Source organism: Bos grunniens, chromosome 5 (genome assembly GCF_055505025.1).
Source record: "Bos grunniens cultivar Pamir isolate PY7600 chromosome 5, Bosgru_T2T1.0, whole genome shotgun sequence".
In the NCBI taxonomy this organism is placed as follows: domain Eukaryota; kingdom Metazoa; phylum Chordata; class Mammalia; order Artiodactyla; family Bovidae; genus Bos; species Bos grunniens.
The window spans coordinates 61,368,787-61,384,444 of NC_141169.1; the positions used below are offsets into that span (position 1 = coordinate 61,368,787).

At 44.5% G+C, this 15,658-nt stretch overlaps 1 protein-coding gene and 1 pseudogene across 3 annotated transcripts in view; both read left to right on the forward strand.

Moving 5' to 3' along the window:
• The window catches only part of ELK3 (ETS transcription factor ELK3), a 177,031-nt gene that overhangs the window by 9,100 nt on the left and 152,273 nt on the right, over positions 1 to 15,658 (forward strand). The window lies entirely within an intron of this gene.
• LOC147372249 (cofilin-1 pseudogene) lies at positions 7,676 to 8,229 on the forward strand (annotated as a pseudogene).

Genomic DNA, 15,658 nt, shown 5'->3' on the forward strand with positions numbered 1-15,658 from the left:
ACCAGGCTTTGATGAACACAGAACAAACACATACAGCACCGGAACTGAGCCTCCAACCAGGTCGTCCTTTGTGTCTTCATGGCATGGTGATCTCCATAAAGTACAGATGTGTCCTTACAGAGGTCCAAGTGCTCGACCACACTGGAGAGTGAGAGTACAGAGGAAGGTTTTGTGTATGTGTGTGTGTGTTTTGTTTAATGGTAATTTACTGCAACCATTTCTTAGGGGCAGTTTCTATAAAGATAGAGGCTAAGGTAAACTTGACATGCACCTTCTGCCTCCACTTTTTGTCTCTGAAGATGGCTCAAGGATTTCTCCCCCCAACATTGATGTGTCTGATGCCAGGGAGCTGGGACTGAAGACCATAGGGAAGGTGTGTCTGGATGGGAGCATATCAAACTAAGGGGTCGGGCAACCATCCCTTTAGAAATGCTGAGTGGTGGTGGTTTCCCCCAAAGCAGGGCTTGAGTAGATGTAGTTTGGAGGAATGATCCATAAGGCACAATCAAGGAAGTAGGAGAGGTAAGTCAGGGCAGAGAGAAATCCCCAAAGCAGGTTACAGTCAGGGAAAAAGGCACTCAGTTCCAGTGGGGACCTTCTGAGAAACAAGGTGGAACAAGCTCAGCACTGTACCCCTGAAATCAAGGAGGCTGGGGCATTTCCCCAGTAAGTCCCATTTGTGTCACTGACAGTTGGCCCCAGAGCACTAAGCATCCTCTCCCCCATCTATGGGTTGTGTGTACGAACAGTCTAGTGAGCTCCTGTGACGGGCATGAACAAAGACCTCTCTAGGCACTTGAGAGGCAAAGTGGTCGGCTAGCCCCGGAGCTGTCCACAGCTGAAGGGGGACTCAGGTGGGCCAGGGAAACTGGGGCACCTGCTACAGGTGGGAAGAGGCACAAGCAGTTAGAAGTAAGGACCCTGACATACCACAGCCTCTGAAAACCCGCCTAGCAGATGTCAAATACTGTATCTCTCTTTTGGGTGGAACCAAACTCCACCTCCCTCATGTACTAACTCGTATTAGCAGCCAGCACTGACTGAATATTCATCAGGTGCCAGGAACTATAAAAGGGCTTGACGTAAGTCATCTCATTTTAATATTGATCGACCATCTTCCATGTTCCATCGGAGAAGCAAGAGCAAGTAAGACTTAACTCCCTGCCCCTAATTTAAACTCTGGCAGGAAGACAAATCTTGGCAAAACCCAAGATTTTGCACAGCAAAGGCTATAACGATAGCTGCTGCTGCTAAGTTGCTTCAGTCATGTCTGACTCTGTGCAACCCCAGAGACAGTAGCCCACCAGGCTCCCCAGTCCCTGGGATTCTCCAGGCAAGAACACTGGAGTGGCTTGCCATTTCCTTCTCCAATGCATGAAAGTGAAAGTGAAGTCGCTCAGTCGTGTCTGACTCCCAGCGACCCCATGGACTGCAGCCTCCCAGGCTCCTCCGTCCATGGGATTTTCCAGGCAAGAGTACTGGAGTGGGTTGCCATTGTCTTCTGCAAAACGACAGCAGAAGGGTTACAAATAATGAGGAAATTTATGAAGCATGAAACTAACTTCTGAATGGTGGATCAGGGGTTCTTGAGGAAGAAAGAGGCATTTGCCTACCCTGGAAGGATGGGCATATTCGGGGAAGTACATCTGTAGACAAAGCTACAGAGTGTTTGGGAAGGTGGAGGGGAAGGAGCCAGGATGAAGGGTGAAAAGGAGGACAATACGGGCATTGCCAGGAAGCTGTCACAATACAATCATACCCAGGAGTGAGACAAATCCCTAATCCAGATGTGATGTGAAGGTTGGAGGAAGCCAGATCAAGCGTGAAACTGGTGGACAGAGAACATATCCAGTGGAAAGCATGTGGGAGAGGAGAAGTTTGGGGGAGGAGGGAGATACAGTAGGGTGGAGGGAAGTGATTCATTCAGGAACAGTGCTGTGATTGCTAAGTGTCTGTAGCAATCCATTCAGTTGCTCACTACCCTTCATTCATTGTTTTCATGTATTCAACAAGTATTTATTGAACACCCACTGTTTCAGATACCCGTTTAAATAATGGGGATACAGTAAAAAACCTCTGACATCATGGAGCAGACACAGACAATATAATAGAAATGAAATATCTAGCAAGTCAGGCCATAGGTGGTATGGAGACTAACTTAGAGGAAGCAGGTGGGCAACAGGAGTGCTATCTGGAGAGAAAGATTGGTGTTTTAGAAAGAGTGGTCAGGGGTGATCTCCATAGGAAGTGAGACATTTGAACAAAGACCTGAAAGAAAGGGAGTGAGCCACGTGGCTCCCTGAAGAAAGACTGCAAGGGCAAAGACCGCAGGTGGGAATACGCCTTACGTGGCCTGGAAACAGTAGGGAGAACAAGTAAGGCTGAGCAGAGTGAGTGAAGTACATAATGGTGTTGAGGTCAGAGAGAAGAAGGCAGACCAGATGGTAAAGGTCACTGGTCTTCAATGGGGTAGGACCATCTCATAATTAATGTTTTTTGAAATTCATGGAGATGTTTTTGACTTACAGTGTAGTTGCGCCTGAATGTTAAAATACGTATTTTCTTACAGAGTACTTTCTCTGAATTTGTGCCTTATTTATTTACAGTGAAAAATACTTGACATATGATATTATGTCAGTTTAAGGTGTACTCATAAGTGATTGGACATTTACATACATTACGAAATACTTTCTGTGTTAAGTCTAGTAACCATATGAAGTCTGCAACTCCATACAAAATTCTTACAATATTATCGACCATATTCCTTATGGTTTATTCCAATTCCTAAGGCTTATTTACCTTATAACTGGAAGTTTGTACCTCTTAATCCCCTTCTCCTATTTAATCCTCACCCCATCTCTCTGGCTGGCGACCACTAATCTTTTTCTCTTCATCGACAAGTCTGTTCTTGTTTTCTTTGTTTTGTGTTTTAGATTCCACTTACGAGTGAGTCCGTATGGTATCTATCTTTCTCCAGCTGCCTTATTTCACCTAGAGTAGTACCCTCTAGGTCCATTCATGTTATTGCAAATAGCAAGATTATTTTTACAGTTGAGTGATATTTCATTTTGTGTTTGTGTGTGTATGTACAAAATATCAAGTCAAAATGGAATAAAAGTTCACCCTTATTAGCAACCATAAAATTATTAGAGTAACTATTCAGATCTTAAACAGGGATTTCTTCTAGTCCAGCCTAAGTATTCTTAAAAGACTGTAGCATCTCTAGGTCAAACAGTATGTTTAACCTTTGAATCTGTAGGGCATTACATCTAGGAGGTATTTGCAGAATGAATATTAGTTAAATGAATACATTCTAGTATGTTTTTTAGGATATTTTTATTAGGTATATTTTTAATGTGGTGTAATCACATATCCATTTCATTTATTTCCTAATTTTTACTTACTATTTCATAATTATATATATATATATATACTTCATTAACTATCATTTTATGACTGCATTATCTACTATATGGATGAACTGCTGTTCTATTTTCTACTCCTCATTATTCAACATTAAGACTCTTTCAGTCTATCAAAATAATAAGTAAAACATCAATGAACTTTTTTTCTTAACGAGCTCTTTAACTGTTTTAGATTATTCCAGTGGGGTGATAAGATTTCTTGATCAAAGGTTATGATAGATAGTCAAAATATATACCCATATCTGTTTCTCTACTTCTTTTGCACAAGTAGGAAACCTCATTTCTTAGCCTACTTGCCATTGGGTAGGAGTAACTAGTTCTGGCCAATGAAATGTGAAGGGAAGTGACAGTGATAAATACTACCTCACTACCAATCCGAGATCAGTAAGTTGAGTGAGTAAGATGTAAACCTTTGTTATGATAATCTACTGGGATTGTAGAGTTAATTTGTTATCACAGCTAACCTAGTTTATCCTGATGATTACGTAGACTTTGAACATTATTATGGATTAGAGTGTACATTGGAAAATTGCACAATGGTGTAGGTACCAGAATGAAGCAGGGCAAAGGCTAATAGAGTTTTGCCAAGAGAATGCACTGGTCATAGAAAACACCCTCTTCCAATAACACAGGAGACAACTCTACACATGGACATCACCAGATGGTCAACACCAAAATCAGATTGATTATATTCTTTGCAGCCAAAGATGGAGAAGCTCTATACAGTCAGGAAAAACAAGACTGGGAGCCAACTGTGGCTCAGACCATGAACTCCTTATTGCCAAATTCAGACTTAAATTGAAGAAAGTAGGGGAAACCACTAGACCATTCAGGTATGACCTAAATCAAATCCCTTATGATTATACAGTAGAAGTGAGAAATAGATTTAAGGGACTAGATCTGATAGACAGAGTGCCTGATGAACTATGGACAGAGGTTCGTGGCATTGTAAAGGAGACAGGGATCAAGACCATCCCCATGGAAAAGAAATGCAAAAAAGCAAAATGGCTGTCTGGGGAGGCCTTACTAATAGCTGTGAAAAGAAGAGAAGTGAAAAGCAAAGGAGAAAAAGAATGATATTCCCATTTGAATGTACAGTTCCAAAGAATAGCAAGGAGAAATAAGAAAGCCTTCCTCAGCGATCAATGCAAAGAAATAGAGGAAAACAACAGAATGGGAAAGACTAGAGATCTCTTCAAGAAAATTAGAGATACCAAGGGAACATTTCATGCAAAGATGGGCTCGATAAAGGACAGAAATGGTATGGACCTAACAGAAGCAGAAGATATTGAGGAGAGGTGGCAAGAATACACAGAACTGTACAAAAAAGATCTTCATGACCCAGATAATCATGATGGTGTGATCACTGACCTAGAGCCAGACATACTGGAATGTGAAGTCAAGTGGGCATTAGAAAGCATCACTATGAACAAAGCTAGTGGAGGTGATGGAATTCCAGTTGAGCTATTTCAAATCCTGAAAGATGATGCTGTGAAAGTGCTGCACTCAATATGCCAGCAAATCTGGAAAACTCAGCAGTGGCCACAGGACTGGAAAAGGTCAGTTTTCATTCCAATCCCAAAGAAAGGCAATGCCAAAGAATGCTCAAACTACCGCACAATTGCACTCATCTCACATGCTAGTAAAATAATGCTTAAAATTCTCCAAGCCAGGCTTCAGCAATACGTGAGCCATGAACTTCCAGATGTTCCAGCTGATTTTAGAAAAGGCAGAGGAACCAGAGATCAAATTGCCAACATCCGCTGGATCATTGAAAAAGCAAGAGAGTTCCAGAAAAACATCTATTTCTGCTTTATTGACTATGCCAAAGCTTTTGACTGTGTGGATCACAATAAACTGTGGAAAATTCTTCAAGAGATGGGAATACCAGATCACCTGACCTGCCTTTTGAGAAACCTATATGCAGGTCAGGAAGCAACAGTTAGAACTGGACATGGAACAACAGACTGGTTCCAAATAGGAAAAGGAGTACGTCAAGGCTCTATATCGTCACCCTGCTTATTTAACTTATATGCAGAGTACATCATGAGAAATGCTGGGCTGGAAGAAGCACAAGCTGGAATCAAGATTGCTGGGAGAAATACCAGTAATCTTAGATATGCAGATGACATCACCCTTATGGCAGAAAGTGAAGAGGAACTAAGAAGCCTCTTGATGAAAGTGAAAGTGGAGAGTGAAAAAGTTGGCTTAAAGCTCAACATTCAGAAAACAAAGATCATGGCATCTGGTCCCATCACTTCATGGGAAATAGATGGGAAAACAGTGGAAACAGTGTCAGACTTTATTTTTTGGGGCTCCAAAATCACTGCAGATGGTTAGTGCAGCCATGAAATTAAAAGACGCCTACTCCTTGGAAGGAAAGTCATGACCAACCTAGATAGCATATTCAAAAGCAGAGACATTACTTTGCCAACAAAGGTCCATCTAGTCAAGGTTATGGTTTTTCCAGTGGTCATGTATGGATGCGAGAGTTGGACTGTGAAGAAAGCTGAGCACCAAAGAATTGATGCTTTTGAACTGTGGTGTTGGAGAAGACTCTTGAGAGTCCCTTGGACTGCAAGGAGATCCAACCAGTCCATTCTAAAGGAGACCAGTCCTGGGTGTTCATTGGAAGGAATGATGCTGAGGCTGAAACTCCAATACTTTAGTCACCTCATGCAAAGAGTTAACTCATTTGAAAAGACCCTCCCTGATGCTAGGAGGGATTGGGGGCAGGAGGAGAAGGGGATGACAGAGGATGAGATGGCTCGATGGCATCACTGACTCAATGGACGTGAGTCTGAGTGAACTCCAGGAGTTGTTGATGGACAGGGAGGCCTGGCGTGCTGCAGTTCATGGGGTCGCAAAGAGTTAGACACAACTGAGTGACTGAACTGACTGACTGAAATGTAGGTACCTAATAGATATCTATTAAATAAATCAACGAGATTAATAATATGTGAAAATACCAGTTCCACTGTTTTATCAACAGCAATGAATTTACTATTTGATTTTTCTTGCCAATCTAGTAGGCAAAAATATCATCTTGGCCAACAAGAAATTTGCCAATTTCTTTGCTTATTGAAAAGGTTGAACATTTTTTTCATTTCTTAGCCATTTCCTCTTTTGAGCCTTATTTGTTTAAAAATCTTTCATTCATTTTTCAATAACTATTCATTGAATGCCTTCACCATTCTGGATATTGGGGCTATCATGGTGAATAGCATTGCTATCATAGAACTTTTATTCTAGAGGGGAGAAAAATGACATGTAAACAAATGCTCACCTATTTGGGGAATGGTAAGTGCTGTGAAAAATAAAGCAAGGTCAGTAGCTTAAAGAGAGACTAGGCATGTTTTCCCATAAGGTACTCATGCAGCATCTTTCTGATAATATCACTTGTGAACCAAGGGGATGAACTAGGAAGATATTGGGAAGAGGGGTGTTGCAGGCTTCGGGAACAGCACATGCTGTTGCTGCTGCTAAGACACTTCAGTCGTGTCCGACTCATGAGAGACTTAAAGGCAGGGACATAACCTGGTACTTTGAGGATGTAGCAGGAAGCCAGTCTTGCTGAAGCAGAGTGAGCGAGGGGAGAGCAGCAGGACATGAGATTGAAGAGGTAACAAGCTGGACCATGTAGGGTCACCTAGGCAATTGTTAGGCCTTTTGACTTTTCTCTGGAGTGATACAGGAACCACTGGAGGGTTTTGAGTTGAGGAATGACGTGGCATGACTTACTGTTTAAAAAAGATTGCTCTGGCTTCTCTGTGGATGAAGTGATCGGGGGCAAGTAGGAGGAGACCAAGTAGGAGGCTATTGCAATATTTTTATGGAAGATGATGATAACTTAGCCCAGGGTAACATTGAGAATAAAGTGAGGAGTCAGATTCTAGATACATTTTGTAGTAGAGCTAATAGGGCTTGATGATTGATTGGAAGTAGGACTGAGTGAGGGAAATGAAGCAGTCAAGGATGATTGCAAGGTTCTGATTTGAAAAAATAGAAGGATGCAGTCTACTGTGTTCTTTATTCCTCTTTGGAGCCATATTTGGTATTTTAAATGACTCCAGAAAAAGTCATGTCAGAAATTAAAGGAACAGTGTACTGGTGTGGGTGTGGTGCTCACTTCCCAGATGTAGGCGGAGGTTGATTGAAAGTGATCATGGTCTTGAGTTAGCTCCCTTCAGCAGTGCAGGGCTCCCATCTTCTCTGGCTCACCTTGCCATATCCCTCTCTCTTCTGGAAACATGGCCTCCTGTGTGGCTGTCTCTGATGGCAGCATCAGGGATTTTTTGACATGCAGGTGAACAAGCCATTGAGGTGAAGAACCACAAGAAAGTGGTGCTTTTATTTCTGAGTAAGCACAAGAAGATCCTCTGGGAGGAGGGCCAGGAGATCCTGGTAGGTAATGTAGACCAGGCTGATGATGACTACTTGCCCACTTAGGCAGGGCACCACCGGAGGAGGGCTGCCACTACATCCTCTATGATGCAAACTAGAAGACCAAGGGGAGTGAAAAGAGGATCTGGTACTTATCTTCTGGACCCCTGAGTCTGCATTCATTAAGAGCAGAATGATCTATGCCAGCTCCAAGGACCCCATCAAGAAGAAGCTGAAGGGGATCAAGCATGAATTATGAGCAAACTGGTATGAGGAAGTCAAGGACTACTCTACCCTAGCAGAGAAACTGGTGGTGGTGGGGGGAACAGTTCTGTTTCTCTCTGGAGGGCAGCCTTGGTGAGCCCCCTCCAGCTCCCTGCCTGGAGTAGAGGGCAGCCCCAGACCTACCCACTGGGGTTGCAGGCTGCCCGCTTCCTAACCTGAGACATCTGGGGGATTCCAACTGGGGGAAAGCAATCTCTTTATTTAGTCACCAGACAGCCCCCTACCTCGTGGACTTTCCTCTTCTTCCCTCCATCCCTGATGGCCTGGCCTTCCTAAACCACTTTTAATCTTCTGATTCCTCCTGAGGTAAAGCAGACCAAGTGCCTCCTTAGTACTGCAGTTCAGGGAGGGTCTGTATGTTTTCAGAGACACTCTCCTACTCCCCACTTATTTCTCCTCCTTCCCATACTACCACCTTCTAACCACAATAGCGAGGCTGTGCTCATCTCTTTAGTTCTGTGTGTAAAGGGAAAGTCGAAGAGATGACCTCACCCCTTGTCTCATGGTTGCAGCCATTCATGGAAGCAGGACCAGTAAGGAACTTTCCGTTAAAACACTCATATGTACATGAGTGAGCACACACACAATTTTTTTTTTTCCCTCAAATGTGATCTGTTTATTGACCATGGCCACAGTGATTGGTTCGGGGTTGGGCATGTGACCTTTGATGATTCAATCAGAGACCCAGGACTTTCACTGAATGATTTGGGATGGCTGTTCCTGCTAGAAATGAACAAGGAAGCAAGCTTGGCTCCCTGAGGCTTATAGTAGTTCTCTGGTTCCTTTGATAGAAACCAGCCTTAGAATGAACTTGACATCATGGAAAGGAGAGAAAAGAGATAAAAAGAAAGGTTATTTCTTTGTGTGTTTGACATGGTTGAGTCACTATATCCATCCTCCCCTGAAATCTGTCCAGAGATGTTCAGTTACAGGAGCCAACAAGCTCCCCTCTCTCGTGTACATCAGTATGGGCTGTGTTTTCTGTTACTTGCCACCAGGCACCTCCTGCCTGCTTGGAGCGGCTTTCCATGTACATGCTGTCCATAGCTCTCAGGCAGAATGCTCTCACCACCTGGTATCTCAGAACACAGGAAACAGTCACCCCAGAAAATCTGCAAACCATTTGAGGCTTAGGTTCAGAGAGTTACATCATGTTCTGAGAGGAAAGACCACCTTTGGAGAGTACGCCATCAAAATCCTGGAGGAATGGATCCCAGGAACTGTCAGAGCCAAGAACATCACCTGGCATCAGTTGATCTCAGCTGTTCCCCGAGCAGTGAGGGCTGGGCATCCTTCCTGAAATGGAGGGTCTTTGGCAACTTGCTTCTGGATAGTGATGTGTTTACGGTCATATCCACCAATTGCCGGAAGTGTGGGGTGGAAACTGATTCTGAATGCACAGTCTCCTTGAATACCAACATCCTGCTTCATTATTTGTTTCTGAAAACCTTTACCAGTTTGTGCTCCTTTCAGGACAGTTTGGGATCATGATGAACAGGACTACCTGGGCTTCTTCTCTCCTCACTTCCCTGGGGCTGTTGAACCCCAAGGGGTCCCAGGGCCGAGTTCAGCTGGCAGGTAAGGGCCTTACATTCCAGTCCCAGTAAATCCTCTGCTAGGCACTTGAGATCTTCCAGGATTGCTATAGGGTGGGCTTCCCAGAGCCTGTCTCCCCAGTTGTCTTGATTATCATCAGTTTGAAAGGAATTCTAGTCTAGTGACCATAAGCATCAACAGCCTGCTGCCAGACTGTTGAGATTTGCATCTTAGATCCGCCACCAAGGACTGTGCAAATGACCTTACCTCTCCCTGCTTCAGCTTCCTCCTCTGCAAAATGGAGATAATAAAACCAAACAAAAACACAACTATCTCCATCGCCTAGACTTACTTGGAGGAGACATGAGTTTCTACAGTCTTTGAACAGTGTCTGGCATCAGTGAATATTAGCTGTTAGGCTGCCTGTAACTTGCTACTAAATAATGATACAGAAACACCAAAGCAAAAATGAGTTGGGAGAGAAGAAACAGAAATGCCTAGAAGCAAAGACTACCGTTGAATGTCTGACAAAAAAGAGACTGGTCAGGGTGCCTTTCAACAAGGCTCAGTCTCCTCTCTCCAGCCAGGGTGGAGTCTCTGGGCTGGAACCAACAAGAAGGAAGGGGAAGCCCAGCCACCTCCTTCCTGTTGCTGTGGCCAGCAGCCCCTGTGGCTTCTTTTTTTTTTTAATACTGCATTAATATTCCTCCTCATAATAACTACCACTCCTCACTTTAACATTGAAGTTTGCAGAGCTCTTTCATACCTCTCTTTATTCCCCTTCCAAAATGATACTCAGAACCAGGTAGAATCTATTGTTTTCCTATCTCACCGATGGGGAGAAAAGGTCTTAGGCTTGCCGTCCAGTTTCAGTAATATTCAGAATATGCAAATATTGTGGATTCTCTCTCCGTGTGTGTGTGTGTGTATATGTGTATATATATGTGTGTGTACATATAGATGTAGTGTCCTAGGGCACAGTTTGCAAACAACACGCCTACTTCATTTCTTGGAGCTGACTTTTCTGCCCGGTCATTATAAACGTGTTTGATGGATGCCCTCATTGACTGAGAACCTGGGAAATTTATGAAGTTTACTTAGAGGTATACTTTGTGTCAAGTGAAAGTGAAAGCATTAATCACTCAGTCTTGTCCAATTCTTTCTGACCCTATGGACTGTAGCCTGCCAGACTCTTCTTTCCATGGGATTTCCCAGGCAAGAATACTGGAATGGGTTGTCATTACCTTTTCCAGGGGATCTGCCTGACCCAGGGATTGAACCTGGGTCTCTTGCATTGCAGGCAGATTCTTTACCTGCTGAGCCACCAGGGAATTCCTGTGTCAAAGTCACAGTCATATAAAAACAAAGTACTAAACCTCATATCTTAGCCCCTAAAAATATTGATAACAGTAAACTGGATAAATGGATACCTGTTAGCTGCTCCTCAATCAAATTCCCAGAGTACAGACCTCTGTACACACACTGACCCTAAATATCACGTGTCTCTTTCTGCCAGGGTTTCTTACTCGCAAGTATTATAATTTTTATTTTAGAAATTTTCTGCAATTAAAAACTGCATTGCTCTTCTTTTGTTTTAATAATAATAATGGGTAATTCATACTGAACATCACATGTACCAGGTATTGCCTTAAGAACTTTATTAAATCATTTACTTCTCACAGAAATTCAGTTAGGTAGTCACTATTACTTTTCTCCCTTTACACATACAATTACTGAGGCACAGTTTGCTGCTGCTGCTGCTGCTAAGTCACTTCAGTCGTGTCCGACTCTGTGTGACCCCATAGACAGCAGCCCACCAGGCTCCCCCGTCCCTGGGATTTTCCAGGCAAGAACATTGGAGTGGGTTGCCATTTCCTTCTCCAATGCATGAAAGTGAAAAGTGAAAGTGAAGTCACTCAGTCACGTCCGACCCGTAGTGACCCCATGGACTGCAGCCTACCAGGCTCCTCCATCCATGGGATTTTCCAGGCAACAGTACTGGAGTGGGGTGCCATTGCCTTCTCCAGAGGCACAGTTTACCTGCCTCTATTAGGTTTAAACTCAGGTAGTTTGGTTTCAAAACCAACACACTTAACTACTATATTAGTCTACCTGACCGAGGTAGAATTTTAATAACACGAGCAAAGCTAAAAAGTGGGAAAAAAAAGTTGAAGTATAATTCTAACACTCAGATATAACTACTGTTAACATCTGATGTATATTAAGGACTATAAATCAGGCAGGTGGTGAGGTGGAAGGGAAGCATATACCAGAATTATTTGGGGAGTTTTTTTAAAAACACATATGCTTAAAGTTGTCTCCCCAAGGAGGAAGGGCAAGCATGAGGATTTGGTGGAAAAAATTAGGTGTTACTAAAATAAACAGCCTCCCCTTTTCCCTTCCATGTTCCAAATACCATCCTCCATCCCAACTGAAAGCCACTGGTGTTTCTTTGCAATCTTTTTTCTCTGCACAGCTACATTTGTATACACAAAAATACACACTTATGAGGGACAAGTCAAAAACAAATGGTTGTAAAAAAAAAAAATGCCAGGGCAAGCAAGAGATGCTGGCTCATAGTAAGATAACATTCCTAATTGGCCTGGATTCTTACTGTACCTTCAGGGCACATCAGTGAGACAGAGTTTCCAGGTTGGAACCTGGTAGGCTTTTCGGCATTAATCGCTCTTCCTGTGAATTTGTTGTTTTGTGATTTGGCAGGTGGAAGCAGCCAAGTTATTTTTCTGCCCAGGTTCTCCCAGGGGCCTAGTACCCTGGGCTGATTTGTGCTTCACTGTTTTCCAGACACAGCTCCGTGCCAGGGCCCTGGATGGCTGCCTGGGCGCAGAGCATTCCCTGTGCAGGCGAGCCTGAGAGCCTGGGGAGAAGAGGCAGGGCGAAGCCAGCAGAATGCCTGGTGTGTTTAGGAAGGAGTGAGAACCTGAGCCCCTAGGGAGAGCCGGAATGCGGTGCTTCCTGTCTCGGCTCTGTGACAGCCCACTGTCGCCCCTGTGACCCTACGCCCTGGTATCAATTTACTCTCCCGTCCCCTTAGTGGACTGGGTGCTCCTTACGGCAGAAGGCAGGTCAGTTATTTTGTCTTCTTCCTCTTTATATCCTGACTGCCTGGAATGGCACCTGGAACAGAGTAGGAGCAGCAGCTCCTTGTAGGAATGAATTATAGGTGTGACCACAGCCAACATCCAGGGCTGCTCTGTGCCTCAAAGGCAGCTTAACAAGACAGTTTCCCACCCAATCTTCACAACAGCTCCATAGGGGAGAGTCTAGAGCCTATTAACTAGGCAGAGAGAATTTGAGTAACTTGCCCAAGGTCACACAGATCCGTGGCTGGCTACAAGGAAACCCAGGAAGCTGAGCTCCAGAATTCATATTCTCTCTCTCTCTTTTTAAAAATGTATTTATTTGGCTGTGCCAGGTCTTCTTTGCCACACGTGGGATTTTTAGCTGTGGCACATTGGATCTAGTTGCCTGAGCAGGGATCAGTTGCCTGACCTTGCATTGGGAGCATGGAGTCTTAGCCACTGGACCACCAGGGAAGTTCCCTGAGTTCAGGTTCTTAATCCCTACCCTGTGCTGCTTCCCCCATGCTTCCCTCTCCTTCCGCTCATTGGCCAGCTGTGAACTGTGCATGTGTGCTCAGTCGTGTCTGACCCTGCGACCCCATGGACTATAGCCCGCCAGTTTCCTCTGTCCATGGGATTTTTTCTAGGCTAGAATACTAGAGTGGGTTGCCATTTCCTTCTCCAGGGGAATCTTGCTGACCCAGGGATTGAACCCATGTCTTCTGTGTCTCCTATATTGGTGGTTGGACTCTACCACTGAGCCACCTGGGAAGCCCAGAGTGATCACCTAAAGTTTCACTGTAGCCCATCACTCTCCTGACCAAGAACCTTCAAGGCCGGCCCCCCCAGGGTCGGGTATAGGCTATCTCCTATTGTTCCTAGTCACCTCACCATATCAGAGGCAGTAGGAATTTGATCCCAGTTCTATTTACTTGCCGAGTAACCTTGGACATGTCACTTGACCTCTCCCCACCTCATGCTCCTCAACACACAGGAGGGCAGTTACAGTACCAATTTCATGCTATGCTCATGAGGGCTTAATAATCATCTGCTGTGGGAACTGCTTGGGCCCTGGGTTTGCAAACTTTTTCTGCAGAAGGCCAGATGGTAAATGTTTTCAGGTTTCTGGCCATACGGTCTCTGTCACAACTACTCAACTCCACCACTGTTGTGCAAAAGCAGCCAGACAATAGGAAAAAGAGTGTGGCTGGGTGCCCGTCAAACCTTATTTATGGCCTCTGAAATTTGAATTTCAAATAATTTTTTGTGTCATGAAATATCCCTCTTAAATCCCCCACCCCCTACAACCATTTAAAAAAAAAAAGTAAAAACCTTTCTTAGCTCAGGGAGAGGACAAAAACAGGTGTTGGTCTAGATGTGGTTGCTAACTCCTTCTTTGGAACATTGATACAGAGGATGTGCTCAGTAAGTCCAAGAGAAACACTGTGAAATAGGAGCACAAAGGAGGAGTTTGTTAAGTGCTGAGGCCTTTGACTTGGTGGGGAGGTGTGGATGGAAGAGACAGGCCAAATGTCAGAGGCTGAATCAAGGAATTGACATCTGCTAAGCACCCAGTCTGGCCAGGTACCACTTTCTATGTATCTTCCCACTCTGTCTTCGTGCTGACACTAACCTTCCATCCTATTTACAGAGGAGATGAGTGAGGCTCAGTGAGGTTAAGTAACATGTCCAGAGTTGCACAGTTTTAAATATTAGAATTAGGATCTGAACCTAGTTTTTACAGGATACCATAGACTCTGCTTTTTCTTCTACACCATTATGTACTGCACACACGCTGAGAATCTACCACGTGTAAGGTGCTGTGCCAGGTCTGGGAACACAGGGCATAAAAGATTTCACTCTGTCCAGATGGAACGTATGGTGTAGTAGGAGAAAGTGAAAGTGAAGTCGCTCAGTTGTGTCCGACTCTTTACGACCCCTTGGACTGTAGCCCACCAGGCTCCTCCATCCATGGGATTTCCCAGGCAAGAATACTGGAGTGGGTTGCCATTTCCTTCTCCAGGGGATCTTCCCTAACCAGGGATTGAACCCAGGTCTCCTGCATTGCAGGAGCCACCAGGGAAGCCCATAGTAGGAGACCAGAGATCTAAATAAGTTATAACTCAGGGTGAAAACGCCGATGAGAACACATGGGAGGGGATCAGAGCTGAAGATTCTAACCCACATCTGGGAAATCAGAGTGGGCTTCCTGAAGGAAGTGATGTCAAAACTGAGACTGCAGGTCAGCAAGGAAAGACCCAGGGAATAATAACACTGAGTTCCAGTTTCTTGTCTGCTCAACCAGGTTGTCAGTGGGCACTCCCTACCCCTGAGAAACCTGGTTCTAAGATTCATGGCCTTTGAGATTCACGGCCTTTGATGGTCCCTTCCCAAGATGGCCCCTGAGTCCTCTGTCCTGAGGTGTTCTCTGCCTCTACCTCGCTCATCCTGAAATGCTATCATGATTTTGCCCCACAGCTCTCCAGAGATAAGACTCAGCCCCTTCTCTATTTTCCTCATTACTTACTTCAGTATCGCATGAATTGGTGAACCTGACTTAAGATTTTGGTGGAGGGAGGCAGGCATCGTGGGGAGGGTCCCTTTCGGAGCACAGGGTTTCCGCCCTCTCCTGGCCCCCCACTTCCTCCCTGGAGCTGCAAGCAAAATCCTCTCTTTGTCTTGCTGGGAGCGGCCCGCCTACCTCCGTCCCCAAGGATCTCGGTTTTTACTTCTAGCAAAGGATTTTCTCAACAAACACAGCTCTACCTTCCTAAGAGGAATTCTGATGAATAAAACGCTCTTCTCTTTACACGTGCATTGTCTCATCTGATCCTCCTAGCAAATCTCCAACAGAGCCATCATTGTGCCCATTTTACAGACGGGAAAACTGAGTAGCCAGGTGGTGGCACTGAGAGTAAAGAGTAGGACTGTCTGAATCCAAAATCT